The sequence below is a fragment of the Ursus maritimus genome, unplaced genomic scaffold (genome assembly GCF_017311325.1).
Source record: "Ursus maritimus isolate PB19 unplaced genomic scaffold, ASM1731132v1 scaffold_15, whole genome shotgun sequence".
NCBI classification, from domain to species: Eukaryota; Metazoa; Chordata; class Mammalia; order Carnivora; family Ursidae; genus Ursus; species Ursus maritimus.
The window spans coordinates 62788341-62803492 of NW_024423897.1; the positions used below are offsets into that span (position 1 = coordinate 62788341).

The window sequence follows — 15152 nt, forward strand, 5'->3', positions numbered from 1 at the left end:
CCCGCTAGGGCCGCCGGAGCGCCTTCCTGCTTCCTTCCTGTTGCCTTTGCTCTGCTCTTGCGCGCTGGGGCAAAGGGCCGCCGGTCCGATAAGCCCGGCCGAGAGCCCAGCACTGTGGGCCTCCTGACTGCCCACAAACCCGCGCTTTTGTGGGGTCATCCGCAGGAAGGTAGGCCGGCCCGGCGGGGCTGGGGGAGGGGCCGCCCCATCTCAGCAGAGCTGTGGTGTGGCGGAGGGGTCCTCTGGACCCTCTTTGTTTCTGGGCTCAGGAGGTGTCTAGTGCTTTCACTTTCTCTCCGGGGCATCCCCCAGGCCTGCTCCCTCTGTTCTCCAGGCTCCATACCCCAGGTTCCCCCCGGGGTGATGAGTGGGTCACCCCCAGTAGCTCTGCTCTAGAATTGGGGTCCTCTGAGAACAGTCCACTATCTTTGGGCAGAGGCTCCGTGCTCCCGGTGGCCCAGACCCCGTGGTAAGGCCAGGCACCTTCTAGCAGCAGCCACCCTCAGGTGCACCCCCTCCTTAGGTGTCCCTTCCCCCCGTGGGGTGAGGCCCCTGTCCAGCTTTCCTGTGTGTGTCCTAGGGCCTGGGACAGGTGGTGGCCGCTGCCTGGCTTGAGGGCTCGCGAGCAGGTGGCAGGTGAAGGCAGCCTGTGCGCAGCCTCTCCCTGGTTTTGAGCTCTGGCATCGTCCTCCTGGGTAGAGCCGTGTCCCAGCGGCCACCAGCAGTGCCTCACGTTTCCAGAGGATTCTCTGCAGCCCTGCCTGCGTGTCCCGCAGCCCATCCGCTGGCCCCTTCTTGGGCGGACTGCGGTCCTTTCCTTCCAGAGTTGGAGTGTGTCTTGTTTTGAAGGTGGGGTAATTTTCTTCCTGCTCGTTTCCTTGTCCCTCCGTTTAGAAGCTCTGCGTGGTGCTGTTGGGCCCATGGGCTCAGAGCCAGGCCCTGCGGCTGCCAGGAGGGCTGGGCGTAGTGCCCATCTGGGCTGGTGGGGGGCCGGGGTCCTGAGCCCCCGCCCGCCCTCACTGACTGCTGCCCACTCTCTCAGCTTTCATCTCCTTCCCTTCCTGCCAAGGGCTCGCCTGGAATCTCGTTGCCTCGCGGGATCTCTGACTCCGGAGTGCGGGCAGATGCTGTCGTGGGCTTCGCGCTCACCTTCTCGCAAAGCCTGCCTCGGAGCTGCGCTTGTGATCCCGAGCTGAGCCCGCACAGAAGTCACTGGGTCTTTGACGTTTTGTGCTCTACACTCTTCCTTTTCCCTGGGAAAGAGGGTAGCGTCCTGTGCGTGTCCCTGCGCTTATCTTTCGGGGACTCTGCTATGGCAGGCTTCCATGTTTCACATAAGGTCCCACAGTGCCGTTGGTGCTCAGAGGTGCCGTCTGACTGGCACTGCGTCACTGGTGTGACAAGGGGGCTGGGGAGGCAGCTGCACTCTGCTTGTCAGGGAGGGTCCTTTGTGAGCCTGGAAGGCCAGGCCTGAGCCCCTCCCGAAGGCCCACTGTGCAGGTCAGGTGCGGGGTGCGCACCCCGAGGTCCCAGCAGTGGCCACATCTGGCCCTGTCCCAGGCTTGCTGGCACTCTGGCCAATGCCCCAGGGAAATTCCTGGCTTTCTGGGTGGGCCTCCTGGTGGTGGGGAAGCAAGGCTGGGGAGATCCTCCTGAGGTGTTTCTGGAAGTCCTGGGCTGTCTGGGGAGAGAAGGCCTATAGGTTGAGGGCCCAGGGTGTGTGGAGAGTGACTGCAGGCCGGGAGGAGCGGCCCTGTCCTCAGCAGGCCCACCTGGCCTGGCAGGGTCTGCCCTGCCTTGGTGAGGGCTAGTGAACTGTGACCCAGAGCTGGAAGGAGCCTGAACGCCCCCCGGGCTGCTGCTCCACACACCCCGGGCAGACACGGGGTCATCAAGTGCACTCTGAAGCCAGGTCCTGTCTTCTGGCCGTGGGAGGTCCCCACAGCTTCAAGCTGTCAGTGCGGAGGCTGGAGGAAGCCAAGCACTGACCCTAGCTGCCCTGCTGCGATGCCCCCCGGCTCTGCCCCTCCGACAGGCCTGTGGCTGGTGCTTTAGAGCCGGGGGACCAGGCCCTTCTCCCGGGGGGTGCTTTGTAGAGGCTGGGGCAGAGGGAGGTCAGCACAGGAAGTGGAGGCCAGCATTAGCATCAGCTTCCGCCTTGGACCCTCCCCACCCTCTGCTCCTGACGTGGGGGTGTGTTCTGGAATGACAGGTTTGTCTTGCCTGGGGTCCTGTGCCTTGTTGAGGACATTTGTCCTGCATTTTCCTGTGATTAGAGATTGCAAGTGGGAAGGATAGATTCTGTGTCCGCCTGTGTTGTGTTTCTTGGTGAAAATATCTCAGAGGGGAGGTGGCGAGGAGTGGGATGCTTTCCTAAGTTTCAAGTGTGGGGTTTTTACCAACTTCAGGGAACCCATGTGACTGCTGGGCCTGGGTGGAGCCCCTCCTGGGCCTTGAGAGGGGACTGAGGTCCTAGAGCAGGCGGGTGTGCGTATGAGGCACGGCCACAGGCCGTGGGCCCCCACGGAGGTTCGGGGGCTCAGCCCTTGGAAGGTTGACCGGATCGGTTGCCCTGTGTTCCCGTCCGTGGCTGAGACTCTCCAGCCTCCTTGTCCCATTGGTGGCTTCCGCTCTGTGGCTCAGCTCCTGTTGGGCACCCAGGGGTTTCTTCCCCACCCTGTGCTTCCCAGAGGCACTGACCCGGACGGCCTTGGGGAGCGTTGCCCGTGCTCTGCCAGGCGTGTGGCAGGCTGGCCGTCGGGCAGCGGGCTGCGCTCCGAGGCTGTGACCCCAGACCTCAAGCTACGTTTCTTTTGGTGTGTGGCTGCTGACGGGTTGGGCAGGGGTACTGCGAACAGTGCGGTCAGGGAGCGAGGACAGCATGGCTTCCAGGTTTGTTCTGCTGGGCAAGGATGCAGGGTTTCAGGAAGGGAGGGAGGCGTCACGCTGACACAGGGCGCCCGTCATGCCCGCGGTCCCCACACGTGTGTTCTGTGTACCAGACTCCGTGTTCAGTGGCAGAGGAGCACAGAGGGAAGCTCGCCGCGTTGACCGCGTGGCCGCATGCTTGCTCACACTTCCTCCGTGCACCTGCTGGGTTCCCGGACGGTCTCAGGGGGCAGGCCCTCTTGAATAAGTACCCCCGCCGAGTGCATGTGTTTGTGCGTGTGCACGTGTGTGCGTGTTTGCGTATGTGCACACGTGGGTCTACGGATGTGGGCGTGTTTGCGTAGGCACATGCGTGGGTCTGCATGTTGCATTTATGCACACGTGGGTCTGTGTATGGGACTCGTGCATGCTTGTACACGTGTGTGCGTGTAGGTGTGTGTGTTTGTGTATGTGCACGTGTGTGGGCCTGTGTGTGTGCATGCACATGGAGGTGGGTACAGGGGCTTGGTGGTCACATGGTGTTGGGGTGTTGTTCTTTCCCTCAGCCCCCAGTGGACCCTGTCCCGTGAAGTGGGTGGAGGTGCACCTGCGGGGGTGCCAGCCGGGCCATGGAAGCAGTGGTGAGACACATTTGTGCCTCTGATCTGAGATCTGTTCCCATAACCAGTGCGAGGAGCCTTGCTACATAGATCCAGGTCTGTGGTGTTCTGGAAAGTTCCCCAGACCTTCTGAGTTTGAAGGTCTGTGTTGTGCTGGAATGGGTATCTGAGCTGTGGACGCCAGTGGTGGCGGTCAGCGCTTGGGGGAGGGCGAGTGTCCACCATGAGTCTGGGCACGAGGGACACCTGTGAGGGTTGGCTCCCGTGGCAGCTACCCAAAGGGCTGCCCACCTCTGGGGTCCACTGGGCGCTGGTTACGGCAGCTGCCGTTTGTTCTGTGAGACTGGAGGGTGCACCAAGGCTGGTCCGTTACAGCCTTGGGTGCATCAGTGAGCGGAACAGTCTGTGCTCTCCTTCTGGGGGCACAGAGGCTGTAGGGACAGGCATGTGATTTATGGTGCACTGGGGAAAATGGAGCGCCATGAGGTGCTGGGTGTCAGCATGGCCTCACAGGAGGGGACGCTTAGGTGCTGGGGATGGTGGTGCCAGCAGTGAGAGTGGCCAGGAGGCAGGGCTAGGCCCCTCCATGCAGAGACCACGGGCTTCTGGGCCTCTTCTGGTTTTGAGGTCCCTGGCTGTGTGGCTGTCCAGACTTGGGGGGCATCTCTGAGCTGTAACCTGCCCATGGGGATGGGGGTCCTGGAGGCTGGAACTGCCCCATCCTGGTGAAGCCACCACCCACCAGTTACTGTTCATAAGGTGGGCTGTGGCCGAGAGTGGGGAGCAGCCGACCCCCCAGACTGACCCTTTGCGCTCTCAGCGCTCTTCAGTGACATGGGCACGTGGGTCTGTAGCTGTCCTCACGTGGTGTGCTGGACCAGCAGCCGTCAGACTGCCTGAGGGTGATGGGGACCAGCAGCCTGCCCCCCGGAATGCAGCCCCCTGGGTGAATGTGAAAAGCAGCAGTCTGTGGGGTGAGCCTGGCCCCAGACAGAGAGGCGTGATGAGTCAGGGTTTGCAGCCACGGGACAGTGAGATGGCCCAGGGGAATTCTGTGGAAGGGCCGGTGGGGGTGGGGCCTCACTGCCCAGTGTTGGGGGGTGGTGGCTGGAGGAGCGCGGCTGTGTGGGGTGTGCAGTTCCCCGGGCCCCTGGGGCCATGTGCTCAGCTGGGCTTTCATGCCTGTTAGCAGGGAGGAGTGGGCCGTAGGGCTGCTGTGCTGTGTGTCCTTGGACGCCCTCACCCACCTCTCTGTGCTGGGCAGATCTGTGGGGCCTGGTGGGCCTGTGGAACCGTGTGTCGTTGCCAGTGCCTCAGTGGGGCTGGTGCATTGTGGGTGTTCTGGATGCTGTCGTCAGGTGGGAGCACCCTCCTCACCCTTGCCGAGGGTCTAGGAGCCACGGGACATGGCCCACGCCTTCCCCTCTGTGGTTGAGGCTCACGTGAATTTCAGAGTGTTTCTTTCACGTAAATGGCCCGAAATGTGTCCTACTTAGAGGTGTGTGGCAGGCTTACTGCGTGTCTCTGGAGGGTGTGGATGGAGTTCGGGGTGTAGAGAGGGGTGCGGTGCCTGGTGTGAGCACAGAGCTGGTCAGGGCTGGGGCCGCAAGGGAGCTGGGGAGGTGGCTGGTTCACGGGTCGTCTTTGCTGCAGCTCAGTGTCCACGGGGTGGCCGGACTGCGTCCAGGGTTGTGGTGCCAGGTGGGACCGTGCTAGTGACCGTCCTCCCCTCCCAGCCCACTGGAGCCCCCTCTGTCAGGGTCACTGGCTGGGTGGCTCCCAGGTTGACCCAGGCTCCTGCATCGGGACAGGTGACCTTGGGCCAGGGATACCTTCCCAGGGCTGCCGTCCTCGGGGGCCGCTCCTCACCAGGGCATCTGTGGGGCGCAGCAGCAGGGGCGGGCCTGGAGGGCGTGGAGGACATGGGACGTTCGGCCCGCATTCTGTTGCATGTGTGCTGCGGCCGTGTCGGGGCCTCCTGCTGTCCCCCACGTTGGGACATGAGTTCTCTGTCAGCTGCTGCGGATGTGCGCCCAGAGGGCAAAGTTCGACGTTAGGTATTAACTGTGCTCATGGGGCCAGGCGCTTTCCACCCCAGCTGGCTTCGCTAGCCCGCGCTCCTTGGGTCGCGTCCGTTGGCGCTGGGGCCACAGCTGTGCTGGGCAGGGCAGGCGTCTCTACGTCGCTCTGGGAGTGCAAGCCCGCGGGGGCGGCAAGAAGAGGACCCCTCTGCTGTGGGGTGGGGGAGCCTTTGAGGAGAACCCGGTGGGGCTGGTCTCTAGGCCGCGGGAGTTTGGGCCGTCCAGGCTGTCAGGCGGTGAGCTGTGGGCGCCACGGGGGACGGGGCTCCCATCTGGCGGACCCTAGGGAGGTGTTGTCGGCGGGCCAGCAGAGCACAGAGGGTTAATATCCTTCCCTCATGAGAAGGTGGGAAGTTCCATCTTGAGAGTAGAGGTCTGGTCTGTGCAGATAAGCCTGGCAGCTTCAGCAGGACCAAGACCGGGGCCAGCGAAGTGAGGTCCCCCCGCCAGCTGTCCCTGTTTGCACCCCAGCTCTTGTGTCTGAGGCTGCTGCCATCATGTGGGTCCTTGAACCTCCTGCCAGGAGTCCCGGTGAGCAGGCCCCAACCAGGTGGCCCCGGTGTCCTGGGGCGTGGACAGGGTGGGCAGGCCCAACCGCGTGGACCCTGTGTCCTGGGGGTGGACAGGGTGGGTGGCCCAGCCACGCGGCCCCTGTGTCCTGGGTGGGACGGTGGTGGTCTGCAGGCCTGCGTCCCTGGTGGGAGGAGTAGGGGTTCGTGCACAGCCTTGGCCTGGGTCTCTGGCAGAGGCTCCGGAGCCCTGGCGAGCCGTGGGCTTGTTTCCTTTCTGTTCTTGGGCGGTTTCTTTCTGAGGAACAATGGGGGAGGAGGTGGAGGTGCTGTCCTGAGTCCCGTGTGATCTGGGCTGGGTCGCCGAGGGGGGCGTCCTGGGGTGTGGTGCCTACGCGGCCTGTGGCCCGCGTCTCCGTGGCGGGAGGAGAGCACACGTGGCCTCTGCCTGTTTGCCACTTAGAGTTGCTTTCGATTCTGTGAAGCGGGAGCTTCTCTGGGCTGTGTGCGCAGCTGGAAGCCGAGCCTGTGTCCGTTGAGTGGCCGTGGCCTGGCGCCGCCCACGAGGTGGGGGCGGCCGTGCGCTGGCGTGAGTGGGGACTTCTCCTGTGGGCAGCAGCCGTCCCGCTCCTCATCTGCACCAGCCTGTGCTCCCAGGGTGCCGCGGGGGGGGGGGCTGCTTGTGCCTCAGTTTCCCCGTCCAGGAGCTGGCCTGCCCCAGAGGTGGCCATGACCTCCCCGCTCCATCTGGCTGCGGCGCCTGCAGGTCGGCTGGTTCCCAGGGAGGCTGGGCAGCCACTGGGGAGGGATCGAGTGGGGCCGAAATCAGAGGAGGAGCTGCAGGTCAGTCTTGGGTTTCGTCCTCCCTCTGCCGCAGGGTCTCGGTCGCCGCCAGACGGGAGCCTGTGTGGGTAACAGGAGCCGCCCCAGGAGGCAGGGGAGGGCTCAGTGCCCCTGGCGGACTCTCGCCACCTCCTCCTTGGGGCCCAGCTCGCCAACTGCGGGTCCTGACGTGGGAGAAGTCACAGGAGAGGTCGTGGGAGAGGTCAGACCAGAATCAGCACAGGAGGGACTGATGGGGATCGGGGGTCCCCCGTTTCCCGTGCTGGGGGCACATCCGTTGGGGGACAGTCTGGTGAGGCCTTCAGAGCGCAGGTCCCCAGAGATGCCCTGCGTGCACGTGTGCGAGGAAATGTGTGCGCGTGTATCTGCGTGCACACACGTGTGCATGTGTGCTGTGTGAATGCACACACATGTCTAGCCAGCCGGGCTCTCCAGGTGCTGTGTTTCTGCATTGCTGCCTCTCGGTAGCTGAGTCCGCTGAGACGTCCCCTGTGTTCTGGACCGAGTCAGATTTAAAGAGAACATGCCGCACGTGGGGCCTCTGCCTGGTCTCGGGGACCAGGGGCCCTCCGAGTGGTAGTAGTGAGTTGCCGTGGTGGCCTTGGTTTGTTGGAAGGTGGCTGTGTTCCTCCAGTGTCCAGAACCTTCCCGACCCCTTCTCCCAGAGGTCCCCAAGGTGTTTCTTGAGGGAACCTCCTTGCTGGAAGCATGGGGCGAGTGGGAGATGGTGGGGAGCCTGGTGGGTGGGGCTTGGAACCCAAGGCCATGCTGCCCTCCGGCCACGAGGCTGCTTGTGGGGGTCGGCTGGAGTGGGGTCACACCTGGTGTCATAGGAGTGCTGGGTCAGGATGCTTTTGATGCTTTGCAAGTGAGGCTCTGTCCTTGAGGGGAGGCCTCTTGGAGCGGTAAGCAGGCCCAGCTGCCCTGTGGGCTGGACGCGCCCCCTCTGGGGTGCTGGGCTCCGTGAGATGCCATGCTCACGTGGACGTCACTCATGCGTGGACGAATCCCGGTGTTAGGGCACGTCATGCCTCCATCCTGCATCTGGGACGCCAGAGCAGGGCAGAAGTGTGACATGGCCTTACGTAAAGGGCCTTTTGTTTGGTGAGCATGCTGGGTGTGGGGGCAAAGGAAACCAGGTTTAATGTGCTGACGTGAGACGGTCAGTGTGGAATTCAGGAAAGAGCGACTCTGGCGTCCGTCCCTTCCCTGTGACTCCGGTGATGGCCCTGCAGGCCTGGGCAGGCGGCTTCAGTGGCACCGAGGAGGCCTGGGACCTGCCAGTGCCGCATGGGCAGGAAGGGCGTCCACTTTCCCGTCCGCCTGAGGCCCTCTCTCTTCCTTGCAGGGCAGGGCACGCTCCTGAGACGTCCTTCCTTCCGCTTTCCTGAGACCCAGCCCGGGAAAGGCTAGTCCGTCCTCCCTGAAGAGGGTGCCACGAGGTGTCAGCGGCCGTCTCTGGCGTGGGGGCCCTGAGGGTTCTTGTCCTCATGATACTTCCTCTGATTTCGACACAGCGTTTCTGCTTGAGCCAGAGATTTGCCGTGAAAATCATGGGGACTCTGACCTCGAGCTGGGCGGTGGTTTCCTGGCCTGAGTGCAGGACTCCTCCTTGGCTGCAGGGGGGGTCCCGTGGGCCCGGATTTCAGGTTCTAGCGGTGGTCCTGGATGTGAAGCATGGGGCTGGCACGGGCTGGGGTCACGAGTACACTGTTAGGGTTGTGGAACCTAGAAACACTTCATTCCAGCTGTAACCACTTCAAAGAGATCTGGCTTTCTGAGGCTGCTCTGGGGTCTGGCTGTCGGGTGCACCAGGCGGTCACCCCAGGGGACTCCGTCCTATGGGGGGGCAGGAAGGGGGCTGGCTGCTGACCTGCCGAGGTCTGTCTCTGCCCCTGCCTTGAGAGCCGTTCTGGGAGAGATGTTGGTATCATCCCAGTTACACACGCAGACCGGAAGGAGCCGGGGCGTGATGTCTGGCGCACTCAGGAGGCGGTGAGATGGGGAGATGGGCCGATGGACGCTGTAACCTGAGAAGGGAGCAGCACGGGGCCGCGGCCCTCTGCAGGAACGTGGGCTCTGCGCAGGCGTCAGTAGCAGACCACCAGGTCGCGGTCAGCCTCCCTGCCTCTGCGAGCCCCGGCCTCTCTGCCCTGGGGTGTTGCCGCCCACCGCGTTAGACTCTGCCGTGTTTGCTTGGGAACAACGAGGATGCGGGCTGTGCCGCGAGCAAGCCTGGAGTCTGGGGTGGAATCAGATTCAGGCTTGGGGGAGGGGGGTGCGGTCTGCCAGAACGACCTCGCCCCTGCTCACATCTCACATTCACGGAGCTCGGGGTTGTGTTCAGTGGGGTGAGAACTGATGGGGGGCTTCCCGAGGTGAAGTCAGGGACACAGGGCATTGGGAGCTGCTGTGAGCTCGGAGAGACGTCCGCAGAGTCCCTGCTTGGGTGTGTGTCCAGTGCTGGGGTGGGGGGGCCGTGGCTTTCACAGAACATGTGTTGAACATTTTGTAATGAGACGGGAAGGAGAAGCCACTGTTCTTTAGCCGAAGCAGCCCTCGTGGGGACGAGGACGACAGTGATGGCCAGGACCTCACACCCCATGCCCACCTGCGCCCTTTCCAGGCTCCTGTTCCTTCCTGGAACCTTGGTTCCGGCCCAGCAGACACTATGCGTCTGGTCTGTTCCTGGGAGAGCCTGTCCATGGCCTCTGGGTCCCGGGTTTGGACGGGGCCCTGCTCACCAGTTCTGTGCCCTGTGTAACAGGTGCAGAAGGTGTGCTGCTGGGCCTTCCCTTAGAACCTGTGGGGACCAGCAGCTATGTGCGGTCGCTACGGTTCCTTCGGGGTGCAGAGAGGAGTGGTCCTTTGCGCGGCATCTGGTTTCCACAGATGTCTCTGGGCTGAGGGGCTTTAAACAGGCTGATCCTACCTGCTGTGAGGTGAGGCAGAGGCCCAGAAGGCTACTGAGGCTGGGAACACGGCAGGGTGGGTGGAGGAAGGACGGTGGAGGAAAGATGGCCACTTGCCCTGTGTGTTGAGAACCTGCTGCTAGACTCTGCGAGCCAAGGCCTGGCTGCCTGTGGTTGTCAATAAAGTTTTATTGGCACATGGCCCTGCTGTTGGGCTTGTTCTTACGTTGTCTTTGGTGCTCCAATGGCACTGTGGCCTTTTACAGATGAAGCTTGCTGGACGTGTGTCTAGAACCTTCCTGCACATGCTGTCTGTTCTGATACCAGCATGTTTGAAGGATGTGGGTCAGGAGTCTTGTAGAATGCCGCAGAATTTATACATGGCGGTTTTCCTGGGGTGGTTTTCAGGAGAAATGCTTTGAGGCAGGAATGCCATGGGGTGTCCTGTCCCTGTCTTACTGCCCAGGTGACCCTGGTACTGGACACCTCCCCTTTGTTCTGACGAGATGGGGACCCGTCCCCTCTGCCTCTCACCCAGCGGCTTCAGGATCTTGGGGAATTTTGCCTGAATCACTTCACGTGGGAGCTACGCGTGGTATTCGGAGGCTTGTGTACCTGCATTCATGAATGGCGCCTGCCCGTCTGTGCCTTCCAGGCCTCAATTCTTAAGTTTTCTCCTTGTGGTTTCTTTGAGATAAAAATTACCTCTTCATTGACTGAGTAAGCTTTATGTTTGCAACAGTTGTGGACTTGCGGAGCTCCCACGTGCCCTGGCCCGTGGCCACGACCCCCGGCCCCATGTGGCCTGCAGCCCTCGTCCTTCCCTGTGTCTCTTCCGCCCCAGGAGGCCACAGGGCATCCTGCTTCCTGGCCCGCGGCAGTTCCCCTGCTTTGTTCTGTAATGAGGCGGTGGGTTCAGGACCCGAGTGCTCGGAGGGCCGGCAGCCGTGGGGCGGTGGGGCAACGTGGGCCGTGTGCTGCTGTGGGACCCTTCAGTGTGCTGTTCTGGGAAGGGGCTGCCAGGTCACGGAGAAGCACGTCTGGCGTGGGAGCACCTCCGAGTCCACGGCCAACCATGCGGCGGGGCCCCCGCACCTGCACCACCACCATGACTGGGCGCTGCTGGTTTCTGGAAGTCCAGCACATGAGCCCTGCCCCTCGCGGTGCCGCCCGCCTCGGGCGCATGCTTCCCTGGCGCAGTTCCGTGGGTGGCCCCCCACTTCTCTTCGAGTTAAAGGGAGCTCACTCTGTTCTGTGCACACCCTCGGGCACCTTCGGCTCCTCCTTTCCTGTGTGGCGTTCCCACGGCTCCGCCGCGCCCGCCCTGTGCCCCATCCCGGTTTGTGTTCAGGCTTGTGGGGTGCAGCGGACGTGGGGCCAGGGCATCTGTCCCCCACAGGTGGTGCTGGCTGAAGGATCCGTAAACCTAGTCTGTCTCTGGCGAACAGAGGAGCGGCCGCGGCAGTCGCGGGCTTCCGGGGACAGTCCTGGGACGGGCTCCCTCCCGCCCCGAGACTCGCGCTCCTTGGGGTGCTGCTGACTGCACTCTGTGCTCACTTCAACGCGCTCGGGCTCGCTGTGTCTCGCTCTGAAAGGATCTCGGGGCTCAGTGAGTCGTGACTTTGTTGTGCCAAATGGGCAGTTACAACAAACAGGTTTTGGAATGATTTCTGTAAATGGGAGGCAAGTGTTTTCAGTGCTTAGATGCGCGGGCGAGCCAGACGCGCGTTTCCTGTGGCAGGAAGTGGGAGAGGAGTTTGCCGCGGACAGTGTGGGGACGAGTCCTGTGACCTCGTGCCACAGCACCGATGGGCCCCCAGCTGGCCACGGTGGGTTGTATGTGTGGCTGTCCCTCCGCCTGGTCCTGGCAGAGGCCACCTCCAGGGGCCTGCCCAGCAGGACGCGGCGGGGCCTGGTGGAGTCGGGCTGCCGTCTGCCCCTGGGTTTCCTCTGCCCAGGCTTGTTCTGGGGCCCCGTCATCGAGCGAGGGGACTCTTCAGACTCATCGGGAAGGCAGGGGTCTTCGGAGCGCCTGACGCCAGGGGAAGACATGGCTTTCTCAGGTCGCACCCACGGACTGGCTGGTGGGGCTGGTGCGCCCCGCGCAGTTGGCAGGGTTCAGGTGGGGGGCGCGGGCTGCTCGAGTCGCCGTCGGGGCCCGCACGGTGTGCCTGGGCTTTCCCTTCAGGGAGCCCTTCCAGAAGCGATTTCCTTTCTATGGGAATCGTTTATATTTTTAAGCCTGATTTTGCCTTAACTGTGAGTTGGGAGGAGTTGTGAGCACTTGGAGGACCCCCGCAGACCCGTTGGCCCAAGTCACCAGATGACGTGCTGCAGCACTTGCTGTGCACCCCCCCCCCCCGCCGCCCTTCAGGGTCTCCCTGAGCCGCCGGGTCAGCTGCTGAGTGGGTGGCCGACAGGACGCCTGGATGGTGAGACAGCTCTTCCTCCGGCTTCACCAGCCGGCCCAGCAGTGTCCTTTATCAGAGGAACCGGGCCACGTGCTGCTGTGCCCTGTCCGGTCTCTGTGGTTTCCCTGCTTCCAGAACCTTCCGCCCCCGTCTCTGTCCTCTGCGATACCGTGTACCTGAGGTGCAGCTTCTCTGTGGGTCCGTGTCCACAGTTGTCTCCAGCTTCCTGAAGTCATGGCTGTCACGAGTTTTCTCAGGCTGGCTTGTGACCCTGGTGTTAACCTTGACCTTGGTCAGGTCAGTGGCCCGGCTTCTCCCCTGGGGCGTACTTGGCTTGTGATGTGCAGCAGGTGCCGCGGGCGGGGCCTGTGTCTGTTTGCGGGTCTGGCGCACGCGTCTACCGCGGCCATCCTTCTGTCCTTGATGGGTGTGCCTGTCCTTCCCCCGTTGTTCACGAGTGTGTGAATTTGGGGTCTGTGCTGTGACCTTGACTCTGACGCTCAGATTCTTCAGGAGGGTGGCTAGTGGGAGCCCCATCGCTAGCGCTCTGTCCTTCTGACGGGTCTGCGGGGCATCCTTGGCCGACAGTGGACCCGCGGGTGTGTGGGTAGAGGTGAAGAGCTGGCCCCTGACCGCCCGCCCCAGCAGTGAGGGCGCGGTCATGCGACGGCTGGGGTGGCCAGTGTGTGCTCGCTGACACCATGCTGGTTTTAGGAACGCTCACCCGAGTCTCTGGAAAGGGCACCCCCTCCCGGGGTCCCCAGTTTCCCGGGGTCTTTAGTGCAGGATTTAGTCTGCACTCGGTACGTGGGCCGTTTCCTTGATCCTCTCTTGCGGTGTTTATGGTGTCCGGTTGAAATATGGCCATTTGTATTCTGTTTGGTGTTTTGTCCATCCTCCTTGTTTTTTCTGAGCGTGGGAAACATGGGCACAGGTTTGGAAGCCGTGCAGGGAGGCGCTCCCCTGACAAGCGTGGGGGGCTGAGGTCCGAAAGAAGCCATGTGGTGCAGACCGGGCGGTGAGCGACGGTTGTGGCGGTGCAGGGGGCCGGGTGCCACAGGCTGGGACCCTGCGGGTCTGGGGGGCCTTGGGCAGCTGGGTGTGCCACTCAGGAGCCGGGTGTGTCTGGATTTCGGACACCACTCGGCTGACTGGTGAGGATGGCGTTGCCTACTGTGCCCAGCATGCCAGCCCACGATCGCTCCCCCTTGTCACCTTGAGCTGCCATGGGGATGGACTGGGGACTTCCCCGCCCCCACCCCCGAGTGTCCGGGGAGGATGGTGACCAAATCGCAGCGGATGACAGGTCTTACTAGTGACCCTTCAGCTCGGGACCATGGAGCCCGGAGGCAGGCACAGTGTCCACAGGTGACCGTCTTGGACCCGCCATCCCCTCGGTTATTCCTGACAGGAAGTCCTGACGCAGGCCTCCCCGCTCACAAGGTGATTTTGGGGAGTCTGTCAGGAAGTGGGACCAATAGGACTTGCCGTGAGTTCTGTCCCAGCGCGGGGGGTCCTGGGGTCTGAGAAAGCTGGTTTCAGAGACTTTTCCCTCCTTGCTGGGGAGCCTGCCGCTGTGGCGGGGGTCATAGGTCAGAGCAGCAGGTGGCCTGAGCTCGGGCTGGGTGGGCGCAGGTCTCCTGCCTCGCTCAGGAACGGACCTGGGAGGAGGTCATCCTGTGTGTGAGTGTCCATGTCCGTACCCCGTGTGGCGGGCCCCGCCTTCCCTGCGCAGCCTCCTCTGACTCTGGACGTCCAGGCCGGAGCCCCCCCTTGGGGGTGTTGACTCCCAGGCGGGGACGGTGTTGGGGGGACGCGAGTGGGTGCCAGCAAGGGGGTGCGGCCCCGGGCTGCACACCCCACCTGTCCCTCTCTGCAGCTTTTATACGTGGGACGACATTGCCGTCCCTGATGAAATGGGGCCGGGTGGGGCTCCCGTCACCCAGGGGGTGTGGCCAGGCTGCGGTGGGGTCTGTCCAGATGTGTGTCCCCCGGATTCCCGGGGAAGCGCCGTGGGACCCGAGGGGGACAGTTCAGGACTTGAAGTTCCCGTTTGGGTGGCGACCCCTGGGGCCCTCTCACCTGATCCCCTGTGGATAGTGCTGCGGGGCGGGGGTGGGGGGTGCCACATGCTTCTCGAGGAGGAACCCCACGATACGATGTGCTCTGTTCCCTGCTCTTCTCCTAACATCCCGGAGCATCGTCGTGTCCACGGTAGCCCGGTATCTGAAGTACGCACGGAGCTTTATCGTATGCCGAGCCGTGTCTAAAGCCAGATGCCCGCTAATGGGCCACACGGTGGCGGAGGGGTTTTTCTGTTCTAACAAGGGCTGCGTGTCTTGGTCTGGAGGCATCTGGTTAACTGTAGGGGGTCTGCAGATGTGGCTGTGGCAGCTGAAAGCCCATTCTGGCCTGGGACCACCTCTGTGAGCCGCACGTCCAGGACCGGAGCGCCTGCCCCGCCTGCCCCTGCCCCCTGTCCTCTTGCCCAGGAAGGAATGAAGTTGTGTCGCTCTGAACACAACTCGTGAGGTTCGCGTGTTTCGTGTGTGTTGGGGATGTGCGTGCTTCTTAAGGCCTGTCAGAGAAATAGGGAGAAGCGGTGGCCATCCCTCACTTACTGGCCAGGGGCCTGGGCGTCACCCCTGCCCACACTGAGGTCACCTTCCTCCTTCCTCCCTGGCGGTCAGTGGCATAGGGTGGTGGCTGTGCCACGTGCAGGCTCTTGGCGGAGGGTCGAAGCCATGCAGGATCCAGGGGGTGCCGTGCCTGTGGGCGGGGCACCAGGAGGTGGGACCAGGACCCTGGCTTCAGGAGCAAAGGTCAGAGGTCACCAGCCCCTGGGCACAGGGCTCCTTCTGCAGACCCCGTGGGCGCTTGTCTCCATGAGCACGTACCCCCCCCCCCC

General features: G+C 63.0%; 1 protein-coding gene across 1 annotated transcript in view; it reads left to right on the top strand.

Moving 5' to 3' along the window:
- SLC12A7 (solute carrier family 12 member 7) overlaps positions 1-15152 on the top strand; it is a 43275-nt gene that overhangs the window by 677 nt on the left and 27446 nt on the right. The window lies entirely within an intron of this gene.